Genomic DNA, 25,715 nt, shown 5'->3' on the forward strand with positions numbered 1-25,715 from the left:
ATCCACGGAACTTACGACCCAAGCCTCACGTCTTGATGTGCATCATCAACAACTGAGCCATCTGACTTCTCTCACTGAGAAACTTGTACAGGGTCTGCAAGAGCTCCGTACAGCGATTGGGAACGCTCCCACTGTTCCTGCCACACCATTGCAAGATGTTTCTCCAGCAGCAGCGAGCCCTTCAATCAATCCTCGGCTTGCTTTCCCTGAGAAATTTGATGGTAACACCGCAAAATGCAAAGGCTTCTTGCTTCAATGCACCCTCTTCGTGGATCAGCAACCCTCACTCTATACCACTAACGCGAGCCGTATAGCGTTTGTCTGCTCACTGCTCACGGGTCGAGCATTGGAATGGGCTACCGCGGTCTGGAGACCAGATGGGTCATCATTCTCCACCTTCGGTGAATTCCTCCAGCAGTTTCGTCACGTTTTCGAACATCCCACTGAGGGAGGAAGTGCTGGAGAACAACTGTTAACTCTCTCTCAGGGAAGAAGAACGACGGCTGAATATGCTCTCACCTTTCGTACACTCGCTGCCCAAACCAACTGGGTAGAAGATACCTTGAAAACCCTCTTCAGGAAGGGGTTAACCATCGAACTCCAGTCTGAATTAGCCTGCCGGGATGAGGGGAGAAATCTGAATGAATACATCGATCTAGCAATTCAAGTTGATAACCTAATCCGTTCCAGACGCTCAGCTCGAGTCCCACTGCGCTATCATCAGGAAACGCCCACCTTGCACGAGCCCATGCAAATCGGCTTCACACACCTCACACCCGAAGAACGAGAACGCAGGATGCAGAACCGTTTATGCCTGTATTGCGGTCAGCCCGGACACATGAAGTTCGCCTGCCCAACTCGTCCCTCTTCTAACACCCCATCGGTGAGTTACTGTGCTAAAGCCAACACCACTACATCCAGTTTCACTCTACCAGTTCGTCTAGTTATTCAGAATGAAGTTATCAGTACCACCGCTCTGATAGACTCAGGAGCTGCTGGGAACTTCATTTCTCACAAGTTTGCTGTTCAGTGCAAACTCAAATTAAATCCTTGTCATTCTTCTTTAGCAGTGGAGGCGCTAGATGGTCGACCCCTCGGAGAGGGAAAAATTCACAACATCACTGAAGAAGTCAAATTGCACATCGGATCACTACACTCAGAAAATATCAGATTCTACGTCATCCAGTCCCCTCATCACTCTGTCATCCTTGGTCTTCCTTGGTTACGAAGCCACAATCCGCACATCTCTTGGAGGGAGGGTCAGATCACTCAATGGGGCACCACCTGCCAGAACCACTGTCTATCCAGAGTCACTCGTGTTTCCTTTCAAAGTCCGGATACCCCCACGTCAGATCCAGAAGAACCGACAATACCACCTGATTATGCAGACCTCATCGAAGCCTTCAGTAAGAAAAAAGCCTCTCAACTTCCAGAACATCGCCCAAGTGACTGTGCCATCGACCTCCTTCCCGGCGCTTCTCCTCCTCGGGGAAGAATATTCCCCCTGTCCAGGCCTGAATCCGAGGCCATGAAACGCTACATTGATGAGGAGTTAGCCAAAGGTTTCATCAGACCCTCAACCTCACCGGCAGCCGCCGGATTCTTCTTCGTGAAAAAGAAAGACGGAGGGTTACGACCCTGTATCGACTACCGAGGGTTGAACGACAACACTGTGAAGTTCAGGTATCCCTTGCCTCTTGTTCCTGCCGCCCTAGAACAGCTCCGCCAAGCCAAGTATTTCACCAAACTGGATCTGCGTAACGCTTACAACCTGATTCGCATCCGTGAGGGGGACGAGTGGAAGACTGCCTTCTCTACCACTAGTGGGCACTACGAGTACTTGGTCATGCCTTTCGGGCTGTCAAACAGTCCTTCAGTTTTCCAGGCTTTCATGAACGACATCTTTCGGGACATGCTGGATAAATGGGTGATTGTATACATCGATGACATCCTAATTTACTCAAGCTCTATGGAGGAGCACATCCAACAGGTCAGGTTGGTCTTGGATCGCCTGATTCAATACCAACTCTACGCCAAAGCCGAGAAATGTGAGTTTCATCAAACAAGCACATCTTTCCTGGGATACATCATCAGCCATGAGGGGGTAGCCATGGACGAGAAAAAGGTCAAGGGGGTTCTGGATTGGCCCTTACCTCAAACCGTCAAGGAACTTCAACGGTTCTTGGGCTTCGCCAACTTCTACAGGAGGTTTATAAGAAATTTCAGCATTATTGCCGCTCCATTAACCGCCATGACTAAGCGTCACACCGCTCGTCTGAATTGGTCAACTGAGGCACATCAAGCATTCCAGGAATTGAAGACTCGTTTCACGTCCGCACCAATTCTCCGTCATCCAGATCCAGAACGCCCATTCATCGTGGAGGTAGATGCCTCCAACACAGGGGTAGGGGCAATATTATCTCAACGACAAGGCAATCCAGCCAAGATGTACCCCTGTGCTTACTTCTCCCGCAAACTCACCCCGGCTGAACGTAACTACGACGTGGGTAATCGTGAACTACTCGCCATGAAGTTAGCTCTGGAGGAGTGGCGCCACTGGCTGGAGGGAGCAAGTCAACCCTTCATAATTCTCACTGACCACAAAAACCTCGAATATCTCCGCTCAGCCAAACGTCTGAATCCCCGGCAAGCTAGGTGGGCCTTATTCTTCACCAGATTTCATTTCACTGTGACATATCGACCTGGCACCAAGAACACCAAAGCAGACGCTCTCTCACGTCAAACAGAAGAGACAGTTCCAACCCCTACTCACGAGAATATCATTCACGCTAACCTGCTAATAGCCCCAGTTCAATGGGACATTATCACGGAGATCCATCAAGCCAACCTTCAAGTAAGACCACCTCCTGAATGCCCAGCTAATCTCCTCTTCGTTCCAGATTCTCTTCGTCTTCGACTCCTCGAGCAAGTTCACTCCTCACCCAGTTCTGGTCATCCCGGGATCACTGCTACCACCCACTTGCTCCAAAATCGCTTCTGGTGGTCCACTTTGCTGACTGATACCACCAAATACGTTCAGGACTGTACCAACTGCAACACATCCAAATCACTCAGACGATTGCCTGCTGGACTCTTAACACCTCTGCCGACACCCCGGCGCCCCTGGTCCCACATTGCCATTGACTTTATCACTGATCTTCCCAACTCCCAAGGACACACTACCATACTCACCATAGTCGATCGATTCTCCAAGGCCTGCCGTCTAATACCCTTACCCAAACTTCCCACTGCACTCGAAACAGCTGAACTCCTCTGCAACCAAGTATTCCGCTTTTATGGTCTGCCCGAAGATATAGTTTCAGATCGGGGACCTCAGTTTACCTCCAGGGTTTGGACCGCATTCTTCAAGCATCTCAATATCAACATCAGTCTCACCTCTGGGTACCATCCTCAATCCAACGGGCAAACCGAACGTCTGAATCAGGACGTCATTCGCTTCCTTCGTTCCTACTGTCAGAAACAACAAGCAGAATGGAGTAGATACTTGTTTTGGGCCGAATATGCCCAGAATTCGCTGGTCAAACCCGCCACAGGCATTACTCCCTTTAAATGTATCCTGGGCTTTCAACCTCCTCTGTTCCCCTGGTCAGGTGAACCCACTGAGCTACCATCAGTCACTGAGTGGCTACACAAGAGCGAGGAGGTTTGGGATCAGGCTCACACTCACCTACTTCACGCTGTCAGACGACAGGAGCAACAGGCTAACCGCCACCGTCGTCCAGCTCCCGAGTATAACGTCGGCCAGTGGGTTTGGCTGTCCACCAGAGACCTAAGACTCCGACTTCCATGCCGCAAACTCAGTCCCAGGTATGTTGGTCCGTTTCAAATTGTAAGACAAATTTCTCCGGTATCATTTCGATTAGACCTGCCCACTAATTATCGTATTTCTCCCACGTTCCATGTATCTCTTCTGAAACCTGCCGGTGGTCCGAGAGGAGAGCCGGAGGAGGGAGCCACATCTCAGACTCCCCCACCTATCCTGGTCGACGGCGAGGAGGTGTATCGTGTGCACAAGTTGCTTGACTCCAGACGCCGGGGCAACATTCTCCAGTATCTGGTCGACTGGGAGGGGTTCGGTCCGGAGGAGCGATCCTGGGTCAACTCTGGAGATATCCTTGACCCCACTCTAACTGAGGAGTTTCACCGGATGCACCCGGGAAAACCGGCCCCTCGACCTCGTGGAAGACCCCGGCGTCAGTTGCCTCCTCGCGTCAGGAGCCGCTCGCAGGGGGAGGGCTCTGTAACGGAGCAGGCTCCTGTACCGCTTCCTCTCCACCACCGGAGGGATCCGTCTCCGGAATATTAAACACCTTCATGAACTCAATATCCCATCATACCTCTTACCTGGGACTGATTGCATTACACACCTGCACTGCACTGATTACACACACACACCTGCACCTCATTCACACACACATAAAAGCCACTTCCACACTCCACTTCTCTGCGAAGTATTGCATTGCCCCGGCTTTCAATTCCAAGCGTTTATCTCTGTGTTTGCTGATCTGATTACCGACCTAGGACTGTGTACCCCGACCTCTGATCGTTCTCTGCCTGCCTTGACCCGGATTGCTTATTGGACTTTGCCTTTTGCTGCCTGCCCTGACTTCTGCCTGTGACCTCGTTCTGCTCTGTGTTCTCTCCGTTGATCTGTTTGCTGTTGATTTACCCTGCCTGTTGACCACTCTAATAAAAAGCTGCAAATGGATCCCTCAGCGTCTGCGACATCATTACACATACATTGATAATTGTGTTCATGTTATGGCTGATAACCGATAATTGGCAGATATTAAAACTATTTATTCTATACTATTGTTCAAAATTTCATAATTACATTTTACACAATTAAAAATAAAACCCTAAAAACACTCATTTTAAATGCTACAAGTGAATTTAGGCATCAAAACATCACAATATACAGTAAGGGAAATGGATGACTATTTTGAGATTTGCTAAAGATTGTATTTAACAGTGTTATTAAATGAATGCTGTTTTTAAACATTTACTTGCAGCCAGCATTAAATTAGGGCAAAGCAATCTTAATATAAATACAGGGGAAATAATTGTACAAAATAAAATGTCCAACATCAGCCTATACTTTACAAAAAATGATAACCGATATATTGTAAATCGGCTGGTACCGATGGTACCGATATATTGTAAATCTCTAGAAGTCATGCCATCCATGTTGCATTAAAAAACATAAAGGGTTTAGAGAGCTTTAAAAAAGAACAAACAATCAACCAGCTTTTGCTTCATCCACACAAACTCACATCCAACAGTGCAGAAATAATAGACAAAATATAATAGACAAGATAACACACTTGACATGAGGGGTTTTGTCCAAACATGCCCCTGGTTGGTCGTGTAATGGGTTCCAAAGTGGTTAACATCCTCTTTGTGCACTTCTGGTGCCATTAAGAGGTAACCTAGGTCACAGCCCCAAAGCCTGAGCCAAAACTCTAAAGCAAAAGACAATGGTTTACTCAGTGCATCTACAGAGGCAGTGCAATATGGGATACTCCCTCAGATCTGAACTAGCTACAGCACAAAGAGTCGCTTTAATGGATGGATGGATGGATGGATGGATGTCAGAGGCTATAAAAGAAATAAAAGCAAAGAATTGTTGACAGTGAAATAAAAGCAAAAAAACTAATGCTGTGTATCCGGCTGAGGAAAACGGTGTTGCAGTATTTAAAGTAGTCTTTACCTTTTAACATAATTTGTGTAAAATATGTCGAAAACTAGAAGCTCAGAGCACTGCATAGCCGATGTTTTCTCTGCTCATAATAGCATTATCACAGCATTGACTGGAGTTGGAGAAGGTGTACACTTTAATTTTCTCTCAAGTCTAGACATAAATCCATATGTAAAATAAGTCATCTGCAAATCCTGTTAAATCAAATCAAATGTAATAAAAGCGGACAGTGAGGCCAGTCTGACAGGCGTGAGTGCAATTGCATAGACTCAAACTCAACCCAGAGAGTTTTTTTTTTTTTTTTTTTGCACCACAAAGAACTAATCATTGAGACGACTGCCACAGGGAAGCACTTCCAGCAAAGTGGATTTCTCTCAGCATCATCAAAAACAGCATTAAAGTCGAGACTCGAATAACATGCACAACCCTCAGTTAAGAGCCCGATTTAATTCAGAACAGGTCCAGAAGCCATTCTGCTCATGAATGTGGCTCACTCAACATCTGCCTTTCTGCTGCCCAAGGGTGGATACTGAACAGCAGGTTAGACAACAAAACACATCCTCTCTTTTTTTATGTACACGTGGTTGGGAGTTTAGACATATTAAGGATGACATCTATTAGGAAACAGCAGTGGCAATGCAAAGAGATGTGAGTCTAATAATGCATTTACAACACACTTGAGCCAATGCTGAGATGAAGAACAGAACTATATACTAGATCAGTCAACACTGATTAATTTGGGTAAATGCTGGTATTGTTTAGCTGGCAGGACGTGACAGTTGATGATGGGACACAAGATACATATGAATGGAATTTTTATAATGCGCAAAGTTGGCTGCCTATCATTTTTTTTCTTTCTCCAATCATACACATTTTTCAGTTAAAGGAGCTGTATGTAAGAAATGTATTTCAATTAATCATAAAATGGCCCTGATATGTCACTAGACATTAAGAAATCATGTTCATTTCAAATACTTATATCACTGACAACAGTAGTCCGGCCAGGATATTGTCATTTAAAAAGTGATAGTTGCAGCCCTCAACTGATGTTGATGTTGTCATGTTGTGTTTTGGCCTGAAGCGCCACCCTTCTCCACCCATCTACCAATCACGAAGTCAGTAGTGTTTCGGCATCCGGGTTGCCAGCTCTGCTCTAGTTTAAAGCTACTTGTAGCAGCCTACGTTCCTGCTGGATCCTGCAGCCTATCTGGCAACCTCGAGTCAGGGGGGAGGGGGAGGGGATACACAACTCTACAGTAATTTGAAAGTGATTGCAGTACCAGTTTTGGCCACAATCTTACATACGGCTCCATTAATGCATCAGATTGGTAGAATACAAGAGGTGAGTTAGAACTGATCTAACAGCTCATTGGCTGTTCTGTATTGTTTCATACATTCTGTTATGGATTCCATTTTTTTATCATACAGTAAATGTACAAATATAAGGAGATATTTTAAAATGTAAACAATTATTATTATTGTTATTTTTTTTAAAGTGATACTTTGACAGGAAATGTTGAATACAGTACGCCAGGTGTATGAGAAACGTGGTACTTAATAAAGTTACAGAAACCAATAATAGTTAGTGATAATAGTAATTTGTTGGACCAAAAGGTGCAATTACAAATAATAGAACATCTTTTGTCCCACATAAAAGTATTTGAGAATCAAGCATTTATTGAGTTTGGAGATGTTTTCAATGTTTACAAATATCGACATGAAAAACATCTGTAAAAATAAATAAATTAAGACCTAATTTATGTAAGGCCAAACTACAACAAGTTGGACTAAGCTGAAAGTCAATTTTCTAGTTTCAACAGCATGACCTCTAACAAAACTTAGTCGCACCAGCAGAACAAATGTTGCATTTTATGACCATTTAGTTGCTTTATAGAGTCCTGTTTTATCTAAATCTAATCTCATCAATTAACTTCAGTTAATTGTTTTCAAAGAGATGTGAATCTACATGCTCCTTTGACTGTGAAAGAGGATAGTGTGCACATTCTGAAAGCTTCTATCTAGCGAACCGTTTTTCAAGTGCTTATATCAGCCACACAAAGAGGCGGACTTAACCATTAGGCAAAGGTAGGTGACCACCTTGGGCCCCCAAAAGCCAAGGGCCCTTAAAATGCTTTTTATATACGAGATGCGTGTTCAGCCTCACCACACCCCTCGGACAGTTCCATGTGTGATTTTACCATTTCGCCTATTTTGGGGACTAAAACAAGGGGTCTACAACATGAAAAATGTCGAAAAATTGGACACATCTATGGGACATGGACGTTTAGCAGCAAGCATCAAAACAGAGAAAGGAACCTAAAGTTTGATCCAGGTAAATATGTGCTAATGTATAGGGCCCAAATTCCTATATTTTGCCTGGGACTCCCAAATCACAAAATCTGCCCCTGGTCACACATGCACTGTTGTCCACGTTCAAGTCCTCATTGAAGCAAAAACTGGGCTGCTCATGGGTGGTGTGTGTAGACATCGGCGGACTGTACTGATGGCGAAAATTATGTCATGCTGACAATCTGCAAGTCGGAGCAGAGCATGGACCAAGGGAAGTATAATTTCGGCTTTAGTCGTGCCAGCAGGACAATTGGGTACATTATAGTTGCATTATAAAGTCTTATCTAAATCTGATCGCATCCAGCAGCTTCAGATGTGTTTTATTTTATCTGAAAAGTCCCCAGTTTCACATATTTAAAATTTCATCCAATGCACATCAAGCCCATTTCATATTTTGTTCGATGTGCACGACATGACAGAATGCATTGTTCTTTACAAAAGATCAAAGGGTCAAGTTTTCGACTGAATACCACTCTCCACTACAATTTCATTGTAAAAGTCCCTTTTTACTGTATTTCTACTTATAAAAATGCTTTGAGAAACTTGAGAAACTCTGCCTTTAAGAGCTACCTGGGCTAGAGCCAGTCAATGATTACTTCAAGTAGCACATTAAAAATGACTGTCCTTATTTTAAAGAGGAGTGACCGCTCCCAGCCACCAGATATTATTAAACTAATTTGTCTTGTCCGGATCCTTATTCTTATTGCCAGAGATCTATTGCATTACATAAACTGTAGATTGATCACAGGGGAGCCAGTCTGGGAAAAGAAATATGCATTTGAGTGACTCTGGCATAATGTAGCGCAACCGTCTTCCACAGAGGACTTTTCCCTGGAAGCAGTAGCTGTGCTCTTTATTTACACATTTTTAAAATTCTACCCATGTGAATTGGCCAAGAAATCCATCGATCAGTGACAGAAGACGGGGCAGGACAAAGCTTGTCTGCGAGATGCCATTCTTAACAGCTTTGTGAAAATTCTTTGTTCTCCGGCCTAATGCTGGAGGCCATAATTAGTGAAGCCGCAGATGAGCCGAAGAACAGGCAGCGAGGCTGGAGAGAGACGGTCCTCGCTGCCTGTATCGAGCCTTTTCAATCCTTCAAGGGAAGTACGCCACATAGGCACATGGGAAAATGAAAGTCAGCATCTAAAAATATAACTCAAGCTTATGCCTTTGCATTTCTCCCCATAAGCTGCTTCTCAAATAAAGAGGTTTCCTTATGTTTGAATGTGACAACATCAATATGTTGTAATATACAGTACACTCACCTAAAGGATTATTAGGAACACCATACTAATACTGTGTTTGACCCCCTTTCGCCTTCAGAACTGCCTTAATTCTACGTGGCATTGATTCAACAAGGTGCTGAAAGCATTCTTTAGAAATGTTGGCCCATATTGATAGGATAGCATCTTGCAGTTGATGGAGATTTGTGGGATGCACATCCAGGGCACGAAGCTCCCGTTCCACCACATCCCAAAGATGCTCTATTGGGTTGAGATCTGGTGACTGTGGGGGCCATTTTAGTACAGTGAACTCATTGTCATTTTCAAGAAACCAATTTGAAATGATTCAAGCTTTGTGGCATGGTGCATTATCCTGCTGGAAGTAACCATCAGAGGATGGGTACATGGTGGTCATAAAGGGATGGACATGGTCAGAAACAATGCTCAGGTAGGCCGTGGCATTTAAACGATGCCCAATTGGCACTAAGGGGCCTAAAGTGTGCCAAGAAAACATCCCCCACACCATTACACCACCACCAGCAGCCTGCACAGTGGTAACAAGGCATGATGGATCCATGTTCTCATTCTGTTTACGCCAAATTCTGACTCGAGACTCATCAGACCAGGCAACATTTTTCCAGTCTTCAACTGTCCAATTTTGGTGAGCTTGTGAAAATTGTAGCCTCTTTTTCCAATTTGTAGTGGAGATGAGTGGTACCCGGTGGGGTCTTCTGCTGTTGTAGCCCATCCGCCTCAAGGTTGTGCGTGTTGTGGCTTCACAAATGCTTTGCTGCATACCTCGGTTGTAACGAGTGATTATTTCAGTCAAAGTTGCTCTTCTATCAGCTTGAATCAGTCGGCCCATTCTCTTCTGACCTCTAGCATCAACAAGGCATTTTCGCCCACAGGACTGCCGCATACTGGATGTTTTTCCCTTTTCACACCATTCTTTGTAAACCCTAGAAATGGTTGTGCGTGAAAATCCCAGTAACTGAGCAGATTGTGAAATACTCAGACCGGCCCGTCTGGCACCAACAACCATGCCACGCTCAAAATTGCTTAAATCACCTTTCTTTCCCATTCTGACATTCAGTTTGGAGTTCAGGAGATTGTCTTGACCAGGACCACACCCCTAAATGCATTGAAGCAACTGCCATGTGGTTGGTTGATTAGATAATTGCATTAATGAGAAATTGAACAGGTGTTCCTAATAATCCTTTAGGCAAGTGTATATTCAAATGTTCCTGAACATCCTGTGGGTGTTGAAGGTCAGAGGTAACAACACCTGTAATGTACAGACTGATATAGAGCCACAAAACAGAGCTGACTTCCTATACATATCCATGTGTCGTTTGGAGTAAGAAAACAGATTCTTCTGTTATTCTTCATGTATTTGATTATGAGTATACTGCAATATTGCAATTCCATATGGTATATTGTATAAAGTATGCATGTTATGCTAAAAACATAAGGCAGTTTAATCAAATAAATAGGTGTTCAAGGATTGTAGGTCAGCGTCTTGAGAAGTTATATGATCTGGCTTATTACAACAATTTGTTAAGACTCGCTAATAATATAGTCTCTGACCCTAATCATGTCCTACATAATGAGTTTGTATCATTGCCATCAAATCAGAGGTACAAGGTTCCAAGATTGAGTCTGCAGCACTCTTTTGTGCATCAGGATATCTTAGAGTAGAATAAGAGAGTTAATAAAATCTCAAGAGTATAAGAAGCGAAGGTGTTGTAGTGTTGTAAAATTAGAAGGGTGTTACAGGAGTGTAAAGTGCAATGTAACATTTAAGGGAGTGTAATGTATAACGTGTGAAATGTTTGTGATTGTAAAATGTATTGCGTGGATTGAGTGTAAGTCGATGTTTATTGAATGCTGATTGTTGTAAACAGAGGTAGGGAATGAGGGAGGGAGAGCAAAAGAGTGTATTGAAAGAGACAAAACCTAAAGAAGCTTATAAATCAAATGTTTCCTTTGGGATCACAGCATATGGATGGCCGTTCCACGAAAACACAGTGGTTTAATCCGCAGACATAGCACTTTGGAATGGAGTAGAAAGAAAAACACATATCCTTATCTGACTCGTCGTTCATTGAACATCTACCTCCCCTGAGAAGCCTTTGAGTCAGAAGCAACCAAAAGCCATTACGCAGTCACACTAGAGCTAGATGAAAACAAGGCTTACTGCGCCAGGCTTTTGACGAAAGCACAAAGCCTGGAAATGTTTATATTCTAGCTTTTAGTAGACCTGTGTTGGAAGGAGCTGCATTTGACTGCGTTTCTCATGCGGAAGTTGAAAGTGCCAACAAAACCCACGCAAATTGATATCTGGATTTATTTTTCTCTTGCCTTATATATAAACACACTATCTCTTGTTTATCAGATCATGTTCAAAATGAAATACTAGCTTACTTAGTGAATACTGCATAGTATTTACTGACTGGGAAGGGAAATAGTGGGCATTATAGCCATTATTCCATGATAAACATTAAAACAGCATGCTTATTGTCACATGGCCTCATCATAAAATATTAATATACTACCTTTCAAAACATTTTTTAGAAATAAATGAATACAATTATTCATCAAGGTATTTCAAATAAATACATTTAATGTATTTCAAACAAAAATGTTTATTGAGCTCTAAATCAACATATTCAAATGATTTCTAAAGGATTATGACAATGAAGACCTGAGTAATGATGCTGAAAATTCAGCTTTGCAATCACAGGAATAAATTACATTTTAAAATATATTAATATTAATAATATTTCACACTATTACTGTTTTTACTGTATTTTCAAACAAATAAATTTAGCCTATGTGAGCAGAAGAAACTTCTTTCAAAAATTCTTTCTAACGCAATTACCATCCCCCAACAGTGGTATATTTAGCATTTTAATGCGTCGGATGGATGGATGCACGGACGGATACGGAAGTAAGCAGTGGGGCGAAAGCAGGTCGTACGAAAACATACAAATGGGATATGAATTCATATGAATGTGTCAATATATAATAGTTACAAATTGCCATGGGAGCGTATTGGATCTTTGCATTAGGCCTTGCAGTGTAAAAGCACCATCACAGACTTGCTTACTATTGCCAGGACTATTTTGCTTGTGTTGTTCACCATGTGACCTTGTTCCATTCTGCACAATCCCCACTTGGACACATTTCTCCCTTTCACCTTCCTACACAGTATTATGTTTATTATTTATTTTCTATAAAAGCCTAACCATGGCACTGCTAACCCCACTATTTTATCACCGCAATTTCTAGTCAACAACTTGGTGTCATAAGAAAATGAGTGCTGAACTGGTTGGCAGCAGGCAGTTACAGAATGACGTGGCCACCCTTGGGCGTCGAGTTACAGAAATTAATTGCATATGGATAAAAGTGTACGTTACATAAATCCTTTATCAGCTAGGCATAATAATAGCAAAAAGGAGAAGTCTGACAGATGCCATCGCCACTGAGCTTCAAGCTCTGCTTTTCAAGTGTGCATGTGCTGGTAGATTATTAACAACCATTTTCAAATCCTAATTAGGAAGCAAATGTGTCACAATATGGAAACACAAGAAAACCCCTTGGGTAAAGCACAGTCAGTTCAGAGGCCATAACCGATTTAATGAAGCCAAAGCTTTTAAAGGGTCGATGTTAAATTAAACTCATGTTTCCAATACAATTTTTTTTTTTTTTTTTTTCATTTATAAATAAATTTACAATTCCACAAATAAAAAGACCCGACCCGATCAAAACTAGCCCTTCTTTTAAATTAACATAACTTAAATTAACAAAAAACATGTATGCACATATTGCCATTTTCTGAACTACATACACGTACACATACACATACACATACACATACACATACACATACACATACACATACACATACACACACATATTCCCAGGACCCCAATATGACATGTTGCATGAGTCTCCAAGGCATATCAGGCTGCAAAGTTTCTGTGGCAGAGATTCATTAATAAACAGGCAGATTACTAAACTATTTTGGACGTGCAATTAATATGTGCGCCACAGGGAGGGAGATGAGACTGAGTTTGTTCATTACATCACATATTAACATAAAGCTTCCTGGGAGCCTGCCATCTACTCAGAGTACTCTCTAGTGAGCTGTGATGATGCAACCTGAAAATCCTTCACTACAATAACTTTTGCTGAATTGGTATTTCATAATCTCCAAGGATGTTGACCTACCCACAGGACACACCTGAAAAATGTCCTTTTCAGTAATGTCAAGTGCACACAAGACTGAAGATCACCGTCCAGCGCACGTTTTTCTGACATATATGCAAAATCCTCAAATATTTACAGATTGTAGTTTCTACTTCCTGAAAATCAATCTTCTCATTCCAGCTCATACACATAGCAATGTGATGATTTATTTTATGTTGACAGACACTAATGAGGAAGTTTGCTCCAATAATTTGAAACTGGTTTGAAATCTGATTTGAATGCAGTTATAAAAAAAAAAAAATTGCCATTTGAATTCTGGTTTGACACCAATTTGAAATCTGTCACAGCGAGTCTCAAAAGTGCAAACATTAAAATAGAAATTTGCAAAGCCTTTAAGGCAAGTCATTTAACTTGGTGGCCATCTTTGAAATGCCTATCAGGCAGCTATTTCAGTCTTTTTGAATGGGGAAACATCAACTCTCCAAAGCTGTTCACCAAGCTTATGATTAAATTTCATATTTGAAATCACTGATAAAATCTGACAACAATTGTCTCATAAATTTTGTTTCTAAATGTTCAAATCATGACAAAAATCTTAATTTTCCAGGCTGGACCAGCCAATGCGCATGTGCAGTCATAAGTGCACTTCTCAGAACACTGAGGCTGCATTCAAAATTGCATACTTCCCTACTATAAAGTAGGCGAAAAACAATATGTGACAAAACAAAAGTAGTATGTCTGAATTCACAGTACTCATAAAATCATATTTATATTTAATATTTGACAGGAATGAAAATGATGCTGTGAGGGATAGAAATACAGTGAGTTATTATACTGTTGTTTGACAACATACCGATCTATCCCTTACAGCCTCATTTTCATTCCTGTCAAATATTAAATCAATCTTAAATGTCAAAGACTTTAAGTATACAAAGATGGTGCAGTCATATTACTACAAATGGCAGAAAGTGCAACTCGCAATATGGCGGAATAAGTCTCGCCTTCAGTCTTTAGAGTTAAAGTGTGACTGGCATGTGCTGGGGTCTGTCTAGAATCTGGTGGTTTTGGTTGCAAAGTTGGGGACACAATAAAATGAAAAGACATTAACATGAAAAGAGGTTGTTTTTAGTACAGTAGAACAGTGGGTTTAGATTTAAGACTCCACTCCTGGATCTAGTCAGTCTAATACCTTTGTCTAGCATGTGAGATCTATGCAGTCAAACCCACATCTGGCCACAGCAGCAGTGAGCACTAAGTGACCGTGCCACATGAATAGATCTGCTGATTGCACCTCTTCAAAGCTAAAGCACTTCTTCTCACCCTGATGTATCGGTCTCATGTTCCCAGCTTGATGATCTGATCATCATTACAGCCGCAGTGGAGGAAATCAAGGGAGGCAGGAACAAAAAGGGACATTGATTTGGTTGAGAATGAAGCAGAGAATGGCTGACTACTGCGTACCCGAGTGGTGACATCATACTGAGATGTAGGATATGAAGCTTTGAGCAGAAGCCAGAAGTGTGGGAGATGACAACACTGTGCCTGCTGGGAGACACTTGATGAAGTTCACCTGTTGGCAATATTGCCTTAATTAAACTATATAAACAAATGACAAATATAAATTGAATGTGCAAAAACAAATAACTTTAGAATGTCAACAATCAACAATTTAAAGAACCTCCAAAGAACTTCCAAAGTTGGAAAATCAAGACGATGGCTCAATGTTCATCTCGACTGACTCAATAATTGGCCATTTTTAGATCACTACATCAGCCATGTCTGCTTAGCATAATTTTCACCAGGTTTCCCTCAAGTAATTTCACCATGTTTCACCAGGTCAGTGGACTTAATAGACTTTCAATTCAATTTGCACTTATACTGTCATACCACAAATGTGAACTTTGACACTCCTTTTTTTTTATAAAACGTTTTTAAGTAAGGACTAAAGCTACAAGAAGAATGTAAATTTACATGCTTGACAAATCAGACAACTATTGTTGTCCTTACACAGTAACCATTATGTTTGAAGTATGTTTGTAGAACAAAAAAAATAAAATAATAATAATAATAATGAAAGTCACTTCAAGTTATTTTGACCTTACAATGTTGAAAAGTGAATCAGTTTAAAAATGCTTAAAATCTCAAAGGAATTCCTTTTGGAATCCATGGTGAATAATAAGACTTGCATATACAGTGGGAAGAAAGATGAGACCTGTGCACAGTGTGCAGGGTTGTTGAAGCTACTCTAGACCATGTTGCTAGTCTGCAACCACATTAGCATAATTGTCACAGGGCCTTCAAGATCCAGTAAGATTGTTGCAAGCTAAATGCCAATCACTTAGCACAAGACCTATGAAATTTAACAGCATGATGATGATGATGATGATATTGCCTCAAACTTTTTACACAGACCACATCAGACTTCTGTTGGGAACTCTGTATACAAACAACGTGTCTGCTGCCAGTAGCTTAAGCTACACAGCGTTCTGTGTACGTTTAATTACTGAGAGTGGTTGCTGTCAAAATGCTTTACAGGACAAACAGTTTATCAAAGCATCATTTACTGAATTGGATTGACTCCAGGGGCATGTTCATGCGTGTACACGGGATTCACTTCTGCTTCATCTTAATAAACCACCACTAATCTGTACATGCCAATGCTGGAGTTAAATAAGCGTTTGGGGAACTGCTGACACTAACCAAAATATTATAGCAGGAAGATGCTAGTCAAAGCCACCCAGAGAACGGCCAGACGAGCAGAGTAGAATCAGGATATCAATTCATTTAGGAAACGTAATCATATTAATTATAGGTCATCCCTTTTTCCAATCCACTGTGTGCGTATAGCAAAAGGGACCCATGAAACCCTGGAGAGGGCCAGGTAATGACTGTAAAGCGAAAAAGTATGATTTAATGGTGTTCTGTTCCCTCGCTAACTGGGAACTATGAAGCTAAATAAACAGCTCAATACAAACATTGAATAAGTCTTTAGCAAGGCTGAGTCAACAGGTGTGAGCAAATCAGATAAATCCAAATATAACATCCTGACACTAGAGGAATCAATGAAAGCCTGTTTCCACCTCAGATTAAAAATAATAGTAACAAATCAAGAATAAGTGTATTTAGGCAACTTTATACCTCCCATTTCTGAATATCTCACACAATGTGACTTTAAATCTCACAATTTAACTTAAAATTTCACAGTGTGACTATTTCTAATTTTAAGAGAAGGCTATATACACAGGGCTGCCAACTTTTGAGTTTAGCTTGGAGTGAGATTTGTTTTGTTTGTTTTTTTTTGGGGGGGGGGATACATGTTTATTTTAAATTTTATTAAAAAAAAATAATCTCACCTAATGCTGTAATAGAGGGCCCAATCTGCTGGTATTATTAAAGGTTAAAAATAACAAATTAAATTAAATATAATGCTGTTTTTGTTATAATAACAATTATTTAATGACATAAGTAAAAATATAATAAATATGTAATATAGTGCTCAGCAAAATCTCCTCTCTAGCTATTTTTTCTATTCAGTTAACATGCTATGGTCATTAAATGGCTTTCCTGAGGTAAATGTAACGTTATGTAACATAATTGTTCTCCTGCTGTTATATTGACCTCTTTCCGTGGTTGAAAAACACTAATTGGTCGATATTATGTATACTTTTGGTAAGTTGTACTGCATCTTTAAATAAAAAAGTAACAGATGATCGGTTCACGTGCACTTGAACTGAGGCGCTCAGCGATCTGTCACGTCACATTTACAAGCACCAAACGTATTTTTGTCTGAATTTCGTAATAAAATTGACGAAATCTAAGAGCTGAGAATTAGTTTAATATTAAGAGTAGGTTACCTCTTTGCTCCGCAATTTTTCTGTGCGTGAGAAAATGGATGTGTGGCGTGAGAGCGTGTCAATTGCGTGAGTCTCACGCTCAATGCGTGAGAGTTGGCAGCCCTGTATACAGCAACTAACACATTATGCTGGTATAAGAGGTTTAAATTTAGTTGGTTCGAATGTATAACCCATGCCAGTTACACAACAGGCATTGCCTGAAGAATTACTGTCATTTCTGTCATAATGACACTTCAGGCAATTGTCACAAGTTTCCACTGACGTTATTATATAGGCATCCCCCAAGCAAACTGTGCATCTTTATGAGATAAATGCCTTTAGCTCTCATATTACAAATCAAAATGTTTGTTTCCTACTGTATATCCCCCAGCCATTAATTTCCTGCATCAGTTGTAGTAAGTGAAACAAATATAACTTGAGCAAATAATGTATAACAAAATACAATTAGATATAGAAAATATACTAATCCAGTTTGTCAAATCATCCAGTGATCTGAAAAGAAAACTATTTAAACAGCTTGTTTTTTAACGGCAAGTGATTTTCTGTTTGTCTTAATTACAGATTTGTTCATTCTTAAATCTGATTACCGCTGATTTGTTTTGAACAACAGCTGTCTTGTTCTTGTTGTTGGTCTACAGTTTAATCATTTATTTATTTTTATTTTTTGCCTGTTCATACTTAATGCACTTTCAGTACATTTGACAGTCAGCTGCTCAACTGCTGAAGAGACATTATACTTGTACTCTTTGCTCTGCACTCCTTGGCATCCAAGTGTTTGAGAAATACAGACAAAAAAAAAAAAATACAAAAAAAATAATAATAATGAATCACAGAGCATGCCGAATGACAAATACCAATGACAAAGCATCCTATGATACCCAGAACTGTCAGGAAGTGAAATTCAGAGCTTGGAGTCAAACACAAAATGAGAGATTGAGTTTGACCATAAAAATACAGCAAGGGGAAAAAGCCATCAAGACCTTGTGTCGCTTCAAAGTCTCAGGGGTTCTCCCGTACAAAGGCACAGAGGCTTAGAGACAAAGAATCAATACAATCTGTGAGGTTTTAACTTTCTCTTTCGGCTGGACATAATGGAAAAAAACATTACATAAAAGCAAATATTGCTGCTGGGCAGCGTGCTGAAACCAGAGAGTGCACCGCTACAAGTCCTGGAGTCCCTGGAGGACTGAGAAAGATGATGACAGCTCCAAATGGTTGACCAGAGGACAACAGCGACAGATACTTGCATCAAAAAAGCCCATCATGTCAGTCCATGATTGTGTTCAGACTTATTTACAAATGGCTTATCAAAAGGTTACTGCACTCATAGCTAGGTTATATCTTAAAGGGATAGTTCACCCAAAAATTATGATTCAGTCATCATTTCAAACCTGTATGACTTATTTTTTCTTCTTTGAAACTGAAAAGAAGTTATTTCTGAAAGTAGTTTCTTAAGTCAATGGGGTCCCATCGAGTTTCTTTGTAAGTTGAAGCAGACACAATAAGGTCATACAGATTTGTAATAGCATTAGGGTTAGTAAATGATATACATTTTCATTTTTGGATAAAATATCCCCTTGAATAATTATTGTGCCTGATACGTGTCTGATATTTCTATTCTAAACATCAATTAAAGTGGTAACAGTAACGTAGAGTCATTTTCAACAAATCCATTCAGCTTTAGAGGGCCCTGCACACAAAATTGCCCACTACAAATATTGACACATGAAAATGGGTAGAAGCCAGAGGCACCCTGTTGATCGCAGCATCTGTGACTCGAAACGCAGACTTCCAGCTTTACACCACGACATGAACAATAGAAGCCGAGCTAGATTTGGCTTTCCTGAATGATCACGTTTCTGGGACCGAGAGCTGATAACAGATAAGAAAGCTCTGCTGGAGGACGACAGACAGGAAAGCCTGCTGAAGCACAGACAAGAGGCTAAAGCGCATTTGTCAGGCGGTATTGCTCACCAGGGCTTTCCCAGCCAGTGAATGCGAGCTGACAGTGTTTGCAAGAATTAAAACATCACGCTTTATCTCGCTGCCTAAAGCTGATATATCATATTTTCAGTGAGGTGGCTCACGAACGAGCAGTGCTGGCGTATGGTCTACAGCGGAAGTGGGAGGGGTATTTTCCTGAAACAATGCAGTGGCCAGGGACCACTCAACCAGGCAAGACCAAGCTGTTGCCTGGCTCATGATCCATATGCAGTTCTCTACATCCCATCACATGCACGAGACGGTGAGGGGCATCAGTCTCTCTAACAGGATTGAGCGGTTCACGTAGAGCCAGCAATATCCCTCTTGATGTTCAGAGTCAAGAGATAGCCTACATTAGAGCAATGGTTCTCAAGGCCTTCCAATGTCCTAGACAACATTCGAAGTCCCCTATTTGATGACGTATTTAATGACTTTTGGATTTAATTTGAAAATGAAATGCAGAAATGCATTTTCATGTATTAATCCCTTTATGTATTGCCAATGTGTGAAGTGCTTCTAACAAAACTTTAAAAAATGAGGCCTCCCCCGACTATGTTGTCTATGAAGTCTATGAAAACCTGTAGACTGATTTTTATTTGGAGGACTTGGGCCAGATTCGCCAAGAAAATCCAAAGGATGTGATGGTTACGCACTCTTCTGAGAACCTCTCTTCCATTCAATGATGCATGAAATGAATGCTTATTCAATGTTCAGGATAATAATGAAAGAGCTATTATGTACTGTAATGTCAATGTCTCATGCAAAGAAAAGGGATTAATTCAAACTATTGTCTCACAGCCAGATCTATAGTCTATAGTCTCAAACATACTTTATAATCAAACTATCATAACAGTGTAATTTGAATTGCCTCATCTGACGACATGATGCCGGTGCAAACATATCCATACCACTATGATCACTATGATCTTTCTTAACTGCCGCTTTCTCCATGCTGTCATTTTTGTTGTTTACTTTGTTATTAAGAGGAAAGCGCGCAGCACATATTTACCTACACATCGCTCTCGGCAGGGTGGATGGCGTCATGATGTTCGCTGCAAAGGTGTTTCCAACTTTTTTTTTCATTGCAAAGAATGAAAAAGAACTTTGTCATGAGTATATTGGGGCATTGAATTACGTTCAATCTCTTGTACGTTACATGTGTACGAGTGTGAGCACGAGCAATAAGTTGCTGGCTGCAGTTCACTTAATGACCACCAGTGTCACTAAGGATTTCTGAATTCTACACATAGCCCTTTTAAGTTGGGATGTAATTAATATTTTCGTTATGGCCAATATCCAATAAATGTCTGGTTTACATTTTAAATGTACCAAATTAAATTAATATATGCATCACAACAACAGCTTGCTTTTTACAATATATGTACAAAATGTAAAATGGATATTCATTTTAAGATACGTTTAAATGTAAAGAACATTAGATTTACAATTTAAACTTTAAGTGAGGGTTAGATGATGGCAAAGGTAATCCTAATGCAGAAATAGGGGAAATGAGCATGCATAATTAAATATCTGATATCAACCAAAACTGATTAAAAAGAAAACTTTTTCTTAATATGTCTAAATAAACTCAATATCTCATCCAATAAACAATATTGCACTGATATTGTGCATCCTTACTCTTAAAGGTAGACTAAAATAAATAATATATGCAGCTGGTCTTTTTGATATTGAATATACTGAAAATAATAAACAGCTTTTATGTATATTTGACAAATGAATTTGGTGATGCTCTATGGCAAATAAATAAATAAAATGCAGGATTTCAGTAATGAGACCTAAAGTAAGCAGGATTAAATTCATTGTAAGGAACAGTGTGTACCAATCTGCAGGAGTGGGCAGCTGTGGAATTAAACCAGCGATTTGCAAAACTTAAAATGTTCATAATTGACTCATGGGATTTCCCTTGCTCAGCATTCAAAAGTTCATAACTGTTAGGCTAGATAAGAAATATTGTTGGTGCACAACATCAAATTCACGGCATCAAACTGTGTTGTGAGGGGTTTTTTTTATTTTTTTTACTGCATTCATATGCAATATTCTGACACTGGGAGCAAGTACGCTATCACATCACGAAGAATCAGCAACAGACTATACTGAATATGCTGTCCTTTAATTTCTCCATAACACCTCAAATACAAACCTATGGATTTTGCATAGCATTTGTTTTCAGAGAGGGTTTTAACATGCTAAATGTTAGCATGCTACAGCACAGCACACTAGCATGCTAAGACATTCGCTGAGAAGTTATGTCACTGAGATAAAATCTGACATTTGTATTTTCCTTTAAAATGCACCACTGCTAAAATTATTAAAAAGTTGAACTCACTAATCAGCTAGCCAGTTGTTCCTAAGCGAAACTTGCAGGAGTGCGAACATATGTAAACACAGATCTCTATGTTTAAAAAAAATAATAGTGAGAGCTCAGCTGTGCATTTTCACCAAAGTGATAACATGATGCCAATTTACATAGATCTTGCTTTTTAGCTTTTCAATAAAGATGGATCATTTTGATATAACTTATTTGTAAAACTTTTAAGTCATAATGCAGCTTGGAAGTTTGCAGAGTCTCCCTGGTTGCATTAGAGGAAACATTACTGCACATGTGCATGTTGTTCATTTTCACATAGCAGTGTATGAGAGACCAAATTCAATCCCTGTTATCACACGGCTACAGGTTTAGTACAGGTTGAATCCAACTGGCTTGCATGCCAGGCATAAATAGACAAACTCATCAACTTAGCATAAATGCCTCTCTCACACATCACGCTAAAGGTATTATCCCCAGCAGCCTGTAGACCGGTTTTATTTCTCATTAATTAGGCAAGCTTAACCCTTAAATGGTGTCTGCATCCTAGGAGACATTTGAGAGGCTTGAGGGGGAACAGTAAGAGAGTGAGTGGGCCTAAATTCTGAGTAAAAATATTTAAAGGGAAGTTCCTGCAAATATTCAGGTCAAGCAACTTAAAAAAGCAATGGTGTCAACTCACCACCATAATATAAAAGTCACATGGCAACATGCCGTGAGAAGGTCACTGACCTTGAGGTTGATGTTCCCATCTTTTACCACAGGCGTACAGGACACCCCCACAGCGCAGGGGGCCCCCTCACGGCGTTATGAGCCAATTATAGTTAAACTTCCCCATCTAGAACGATTTTTCTCTGCATTGTAGTCACATCAAGCTGTGTGAATCCATGTGCTTATACTGATTTTTAAAGTGGCATAGTGGTAGCATTAATGTATTCACACACAATCACAACTGACACAATGCATCACACACTCAAATGTTGATTATTGAGATATCAAGATTTGACATAAATAGTAAGAGTATATTATTACTAGTATGCTACTCTGAATTCAGACTTGCTGTAGTGTACCAAAATTACACGTTTTAAATGACAGAAAACTAATGAATGTTGAACTGACAATATTACCCAAAATAACATGCCATACTATTTCCTTATCCACCTTATTTTTAATGTAATGTTTTATACTTAAATTTGTGTTTTTTGTGTGTTTTTTTCAAATGTGTTAATTTTTAAGTTTGCCATTTTGAAATTGATTTTGAAATAGATTTGAAAGATTTTAAATTGCCATTTTTCCTGGTGTTAGTTGCTTTAGGATATTTTAGCAGTACAAAAACAGCCCACTATGCTGCTTGACTCTGCAAACTGGTATTTGATATATTATTATTATTAATTATTCTTCTTTTTTTATCATAATCACAAGCACACTTGTTTGCCGCACAAACAATTTTAGCACTTACTGCATTTTGTTACAGTTATCATTATTTACATATAGCAGCTAAAGAATTGAAAGGCTAGCACATTCACAGAAATAGCTATTTCTGATTTGAAAAATATGGTGGATAAATGAAAACACTTGTCCTCAAAGTCAAAACTTGTGGGTGGGCAGGGCCTGTGTTATGGTGTTAAATAAAAAATGCTAAAACCAGCTGGTTGGATGGTCTTAGCTGTTTTTAGCTAGAAGAAGCTGGTCTCCCAGGATGGTGTTCAGCTGGTTTTAGCTGGTCTCCCAGCTTGACCAGCTAAGACCAGCCTGGTCATTTAAAAAAAAAAAAAAAAAAAAAAGGAAAGGAAAAAAAAAACCATAACTCTAAATCAATATTTGTGTTAATGAAATTACAAATAATTATTTATTAGCAACTTAGCAAGGTAGTTTCACATGCCTGTGTATTAAAGGGTTAATGCACGTGCCATCCGTGTGCGCTTCATTCCATGACACTCAGAAGAATAGTAAACCTTGATTCAATCTACTCTAGTAAAATCTACTTAAAGTGGTAGTATATTGAAGGAAAATGCTAATTTAGATCATCATCTTGGAGTATTAGCGCAGAATATATTATCGTAGTGGCTGCAGAAGAAACGGCGCTGAGAGAGCAGTTGTGAAGAAGACGCGTTCAACAGATGGGCGACTGCTCTTCCTCACGGCCGCAGACCTGTACGACAAACCTTTGATTCATTAGCATAAAGCCTGGCCGGGAATGTTAATCAAAAGACAGCTGCATTGGCTTATGACTAAACGATTATCAGTTTGTCGGTTATTGATGCAAACTGAATTCTATTTTAAGTTGCGGCGTTAAAGGCAACTACAGCGGGCGCCAAATCACAGTAGTATCACCTTCAAATAACATTACAGTCGCGCGGTGACAGTAGAGACTGTCTTTAGACGTCGATATGGACACAATATGATGAAATATCCAACGGGAAATCAATTGTAGTGGAAAACGTACAGACGCAACCCTCAAAATCATGTTTTTTCTTATAGTTTTCCCAATTTCCTATGAGACTTGGTGATTGATCAGTGTCACTCAAGGCAAGCTCACCATAAACGTGGTCTGACTGGTAGGCTGTATAAAAATATAGGCATATTCTCTCATACATTAAGTTGATGGTCGAGGCATGAATGGGAAAGGCAACAGAGACATCGATTCTGAATGCATTTAATATTCTATTGATGGAGATAATAATAATAATAATAATAATACACAGTGTACATGATTCTGAAGAGAAAATAGGAGACTTGGTTCAAATTCACAGACGGCACTTTCACATATTCCAACTTAAAGGATCATGAAGTAAATGTATTCATAAAGTGGTCGGTCTATGACAATACGCTGGTGTTTTAAACCATCCTAACGCACAGAATGCGAAGCAACGCATTAGCAGATATGTGTAAGACATTAAAAGAAATAAAAGCAGTAACATACCTTGTCTCTGTCAGTAGTTATTCTATATTTCCCGATTTGTTCCGTAGATGCAAATGCAGTTTGCCATCCATGACACGACTCAGTTTGAGATTGAGTATCTTTCACCACAATCTACCCTCGCGAAAAAGAACCCAAGCTATTTTCAGAGGATGAGAGAATAAAAAAAACTGAAAGGGCAGATATTAAATAACATTAGAATAAAAGGGGGGATAATAAACCTAATCAAACATAACAGCAAAAAAAGAGACAAGAAAGAAAGGGAATAAGAAAAAATGGGCTAAAAAATAAAATGCGGTAGAAAACGAATTGACTTTAGTTCACAAACTGAGGGCTCCAGTAATTCCACGCTGCGTCTCTGTATTCCAAACGAACTGAGTGCGCTCTGCAACGGAAAACGCAGATCTATCCGTTTATTCCCAATCTGCTGCGGTTTTACTTCCAGGACTTCAACTTGCAGTAGCATCACTTACACCTGAGCGTCCGTGTGAATAGAGATTTGCCTTCTCCCTTTCGGCTTCGGCAGAACGCTCTCTATGCACTGGCATCCGAGTTCTCGGAAAAGAACCACCGCACTCAGTCAGGCGTCTCTGGATGCCCGCATTCACTGTAGCAGCGAGGACGATAGAGGCGCGTGCACGCTCTTCTTTCTCAAGGGAGTAGGACGCGCGCGCTGGATACCTACGTCAGCCGGCGCGTTCTCCAAATAGAACGCTGTGGAAGTTCACTCCGAATTCTGATTTGGCGATTCGATTTCGCAGCTCGGAATATGATTTCATGTTTTTATGCATTGGGCTTTGGCTTCCTCTCAGCCTGCTGTTGCAACTGTTGTCGTCAAAATGAGCCTGAAGTGAGTAGACAACTTGACACCAAAATGAACACCAAACAAATTTCAGGCCTCTCAGTTTCTTCTTCATAGTCTAAATGTTTCAGGGGTACAATAGTTTTTTAAAGATATGCATGGAATGTTTGACAAACTGTGGTAGGCTATCAAAGAGACACCAACCATATGATTAAATGTGTTGAAGCATTAAAAATATTGAAGCAGCACTTTGCAAGTTACAAAACTCAGCACTCTGGCGTGGAATGATATAGCCTTTTATGTCTGTGAAGTAAGTTAAGTCTG

The 25,715-nt window shown here is 40.2% G+C and overlaps 1 protein-coding gene across 1 annotated transcript in view; it reads right to left on the reverse strand.

Moving 5' to 3' along the window:
• Positions 1-25,190, reverse strand: part of adgrb2 (adhesion G protein-coupled receptor B2) — a 295,002-nt gene extending 269,812 nt beyond the window's left edge. Inside the window, exon 1 of the mRNA XM_084131293.1 lies at positions 24,593-25,190. The gene's annotated coding sequence lies outside the window, so the exon portion shown is untranslated. The remainder of the gene's footprint in view (positions 1-24,592) is intronic.
• Between the last annotated feature and the right edge of the window lie 525 nt (positions 25,191-25,715).

The sequence above is a fragment of the Abramis brama genome, assembly GCF_963993115.1.
Source record: "Abramis brama genome assembly, chromosome: 12".
NCBI classification, from domain to species: Eukaryota; Metazoa; Chordata; class Actinopteri; order Cypriniformes; family Leuciscidae; genus Abramis; species Abramis brama.